At 42.3% G+C, this 5,485-nt stretch overlaps 1 non-coding gene across 1 annotated transcript; it reads right to left on the minus strand.

The window, feature by feature from the left end:
- Positions 1–556: 556 nt before the first annotated feature.
- Positions 557–663, minus strand: LOC131593680 (small nucleolar RNA R71). Its single transcript, XR_009281066.1, has one exon. It is a non-coding gene; the product is annotated as a small nucleolar RNA R71 (small nucleolar RNA).
- Positions 664–5,485: the final 4,822 nt, after the last annotated feature.

Genomic DNA, 5,485 nt, shown 5'->3' on the forward strand with positions numbered 1-5,485 from the left:
GAACGATTGTATGCCAAATACTCGTTCACAAGGAGGAGATTTAATACAACGAATTAACGAGATCGAACGTTTCATTAACGTCAAACGTCGAGCTCGCAATCTTCCCGAAGTAGCACCAATTCCGATTAATCAGGAATTGATTTTTACTGATCAAATTAATCAAATTATCCCGAAGATAGAGATGGATGCTATTCGTCCTCTTAGAGACTATGCCGCTCCTTCGCGCGCTAAACTGCATTCAAGTATCGCACCACCTGCGATTGAGGCAAACAATTTCGAACTCAAACCTTCGTTGGTCCAAGCTGTTCAACAGAATCAATTCTCTGGAAGCCCTGCAGACGACCCCAATCTCCATTTATCCGTGTTCGTGCAATACGCCGACACTATCAAAGCCAACAACGTTAGTTCCGAAGCTATTCGATTACGCCTTTTCCCTTTCTCCTTGAGAGATAAAGCTAGAGCGTGACTTCAATCCCTGCCTTCTAATTCCATAACTACATGGGACGAATTGAAGAGAGTATTCTTAGCGAGATACTTTCCGCCTAGCAAAACTGCTATGCTCAGAGGTCAAATCAACGGATTTACCCAGAAAGATAACGAATCACTCTTCGAAGCTTGGGAACGTTACAAGGACATGCTTAGAATATGCCCTCATCATGGACTCGAACCATGGCTGATCATCCATACCTTCTATGGTGGTCTCTTATATAACACCGAAATGACTATAGATGCCGCTGCTGGCGGAGCATTAATGGACAAACCCCATGATGAAGCATACAAACTCATAGAGAACATGGCACAAAACCATTACCAATGGGGTGGAGAACGAGCCGCTCTAGAGAAATCCCAAACCAAAGGAGGAATGTACGAAATAAGTGGTATAGACCGCGTTAACGCTAAAGTAGACGCTTTAACTCAGAAGATCGAGAACTTAACCATCACTCCTTCAGCCACCGCTGCCGCTGTAACACCTAACTGCGAGATCTGTGGATTGACTGGACATGCAGTTGCTGAATGCCAACTCTTGACTGGAGTTGTAACACCCTGGATTTCCGCTTACCCCGCGGGGCTTCCGGCCTACCAAGCATGTCACCAGCTTAATCAATAATCCCCCCCTAGGTCCGCTTATCGGCTGCCCAGGAAATATTGTTTTTGCCTTCCGCAGGAATCGAACCATGTACCTAGGGGTTAAGTACATATTCATAGCAATTCCTGCTACCACTTGACCATATGGTCAAATGGTAGCAGGAATTGCTATGAATATGTACTTAACCCCTAGGTACATGGTTCGATTCCTGCGGGAGGCAAAAACAATATTTCCTGGGCAGCCGATAAGCGGACCCGGGGGGGATTATTGATTAAGCTGGTGACATGCTTGGTAGGCCGGAAGCCCCGCGGGGTAAGCGGAAATCCAGGGTGTTACAGGAGTCCCATCTGATCAAGTAAACTATGCTCAAGGAAACCCTTATTCTAACACGTACAACCCTTGATGGAAAAACCACCCGAACTTTTCTTATAAGAACAATAATGCGTTGTACGCGCCTGGACAAGCACCTGCTGTACCACCTGGCTACCAAAAAGCGCCTGTAGCTGCTCAAAACAGCCCTAGGAAGTCAAATCTAGAAATCATGATGGAGAACTTTATAGCTTCCCAACAACAAAGGACTTCCTTAACCAAAACATCCACAATAGCGAGCAACTAAAACAACTATCGAACAAAGTAGATGCTTTAGCTACGCATAACAAAATGCTAGAAACTCAAATCTCACAAGTAGCTCAACAACAAGCACCTACTGCTGCCCCTGCTGGCACGTTTCCTACTCAACCTCAACCCAATCCTAAAGGACATGCGAACGCGATAACACTACGAAGTGGAACGAATTACGATGGACCCATAGATCCTAGAACTCAAAACGCGCCCATGTCACAACAAGAGCCAAAGGAAAGCCAAAAGAAAACAACTGACGAACAAACTGCTAAGACTGATGAGAACAATAACGAAGTGGAACCTGAAAAAGAGAAACCTTACGTCCCACCACCGCCTTATAAGCCACCAATTCCTTACCCTCAGAGATTAGCCAAATCAAAAACCGAAGCGCAATTTAAAAGATTTGTAGAACTTCTGAAGCAATTAAACATAACCATACCATTCACAGAAGCCATAACTGAGATGCCTTCGTACGCTAAGTTCTTAAAAGAAATCTTATCAAACAAAAAGAAACTAGAGGATAACGAAACTATAACGCTTACCGCTGAATGTAGCGCTATCATCCAAAATAACATGCCTCCAAAACTGAAAGACCCTGGTAGTTTCTCTATACCCTGCGTAATAGGAAAAACCATCATAGAGAAAGCCTTGTGCGACTTAGGAGCTAGTGTTAGTTTGATGCCTCTTTCGACCTGTAAGAAACTCAATCTAGGTGAGCTTAAAGCAACGAGAATGTCTCTTCAACTAGCTGACCGTTCAGTTAAATACCCTGTAGGAATGTTAGAAAATATCCCTGTTCGTGTAGGTCAATTCTACATCCCAATTGACTTCATCATTATGGATATCCAAGAAGATTCTAACATCCCGATCATATTAGGAAGACCATTCTTAGCAACCGCTGGTGCAATTATAGATGTCAAGCGAGGAAAGCTTACTTTCGAAGTAGGAGAAGAGAAAATAGAATTTATCCTTTCCCAATTCCTAAAAGCACCTTCTATAATTGACACATGCTGTTCTGCTGACATAATTGACGAGTGTGTCAAAGAAATAAAATCCGAACCAAATAAGGAAACCGAGATCCTAAGAATTCCTATGCTGCCAATTCTTGAAGATGACAACTGGCGCGAGGAATATCAAGATGACCACCTGAGTGAATGCTTAGCTTTAACTCCCGATCCTATACCTGGACCTAAGAAACCTGCTATAGAGCTGAAAAAACTTCCTACCGATCTTAGATACGAATTTCTAGACGAAGAACTAAACCGACCAGTTATAGTGAACGCCAACTTAGGACAAACCGAGACTGAAAAACTACTTACTGTCCTAAGAAAATACCCGACCGCTTTAGGATATAACATATCAGATCTGAAAGGTATAAGCCCTTCCCTCTGTATGCACCGCATTATGCTCGAAGACGATAGTAAAACCTCTAGGGAACATCAAAGGCGAATAAATCCTAATATGAGCGATGTGGTTAAAAAGGAAATCCAAAAACTGCTAGAAGCCAGAATAATATATCCTATATCCGATAGTAAATGGGTTAGTCCTGTTCATGTCGTACCAAAGAAAGGAGGAGTCACTGTAATCACTAATGCAAAAGGAGAATCTGTAGCACAACGTACCCAAACTGGATGGAGAATGTGCATTGACTATAGGAAGCTAAACAAAGCTATCCGAAAAGACCATTTCCCTTTACCTTTCATAGATCAAATGCTCGAACGCCTAGCTAAACACTCGCATTTCTGTTATCTGGATGGATACTCCGGATTTTTCCAAATTCCTATTCACCCTGACGACCAAGAGAAGACCACGTTTACCTGTCCTTATGGTACATTCGCCTATAGACGAATGCCTTTTGGACTATGCAATGCACCCGCGACCTTCCAAAGATGTATGATGGCAATATTTGCCGACTTCTTAGATGGAATAATGGAGGTCTTTATGGACGACTTCTCTGTCTGTGGAGGAAGTTTTGAAACATGTTTAGAAAACCTTGAAATGGTACTTAAACGATGCGTAAGCGTAAACCTAGTCCTTAATTGGGAAAAATGCCATTTCATGGTTCGACAAGGAATTGTACTTGGACACATCGTATCCGATAGAGGAATCGAAGTTGATAAAGCAAAAATTGAAATTATCGAAAACCTTCAACCTCCCAAAACCGTTAGAGAAATAAGAAGTTTTCTGGGACAAGCTGGTTTCTACCGACGTTTCATTAAGGATTTCTCTAAAATAACCAAACCGTTAACCGAATTACTTATGAAAGACGCCGAATTTATTTTCACTGATAAATGCACTGAAGCATTTCAAACGCTTAAACGAGCATTAATCTCTGCGCCAATTATGCAACCTCCCGACTGGAATGAGCCTTTCGAAATAATGTGTGACGCGAGTGATTATGCTGTAGGAGCCGTTCTAGGGCAAAGAAAGGATAAGAAACTACATGTCATATACTATGCGAGTAGAACCCTAGACGAAGCTCAGATGAATTATGCCACGACAGAAAAAGAATTATTAGCCGTGGTATTTGCATTAGACAAGTTCCGTTCTTACCTGGTAGGAGCCAAAATAATCATATACACTGACCACGCCGCCATTAGGTACCTCCTAACCAAAAAGGACGCCAAACCAAGACTTTTGAGATGGATCTTGTTACTACAAGAGTTCGACCTGGAAATTAAAGATAAAAAGGGCACTGAAAATGTCGTAGCAGATCACCTCTCTCGATTGGAAAATCTAAAACCCGAACAAGTACCAATTGACGATGATTTCCCTTATGAAAGACTCATCGCTCAATTAGAAGCAAATGAATTCGAACCGTACCGTCCAAACTTTGAAACCAACAACTTAGCTGAAATAGCTTTAGCCCGCTCTGACACACCTTGGTATGCAGATTTCGTAAACTACCTAGCTGCTGGTGTGCTACCTCCTGATCTAAGTTACCAACAGAAGAAGAAATTCTTCCATGACCTAAAACATTACTATTGGGACGACCCGCTCCTGTTCAAAAGAGGCCCCGATGGAATCTTTAGACGTTGTGTACCCGAGGAAGAGATAAGAAGCATAATAACACACTGCCATTCTGCACCGTGTGGAGGACACCATAGCACATCTAGAACCTGCGCCAAAATCCTTCAATCTGGACTCTTCTGGCCCAACCTGTGGAAAGACGTTTATTTTGCTGTACTAAGTTGTGATAGATGCCAACGAACCGGAAACATTTCAAGACGCGATGAAATGCCTCAAAAAGGCATTCTAGAAGTAGAGATATTTGACGTATGGGGAATAGACTTCATGGGTCCGTTTCCGTCATCGTTTGGAAATCAATATATACTCGTAGCTGTCGATTACGTTTCAAAATGGATAGAAGCTATTGCTTCTCCTACAAACGATACACGAGTAGTTATCAAACTCTTCAAAAACGTCGTCTTTCCTAGGTTCGGTGTGCCAAGATTGGTAATTAGCGATGGTGGTTCCCATTTCATTTCAAGAATACTTGAGAAACTCCTTCGAAAATATGGAGTGAATCATCGAATAGCCACACCATACCATCAACAAACAAGCGGACAAGTAGAAGTATCTAACCGCGAAATAAAACAAATATTGGAGAAAACTGTTGCTATATCTAGGAAAGATTGGTCAACCAAGCTAAATGAAGCTTTATGGGCTTATAGAACAGCTTTCAAAACTCCAATAGGAACTACCCCATTCAAACTCGTTTATGGAAAATCATGCCACCTACCGGTAGAGTTAGAACATAAAGCCTATTGGGCCATT

The sequence above is a fragment of the Vicia villosa genome, linkage group LG3, assembly GCF_029867415.1.
Source record: "Vicia villosa cultivar HV-30 ecotype Madison, WI linkage group LG3, Vvil1.0, whole genome shotgun sequence".
In the NCBI taxonomy this organism is placed as follows: Eukaryota; Viridiplantae; Streptophyta; class Magnoliopsida; order Fabales; family Fabaceae; genus Vicia; species Vicia villosa.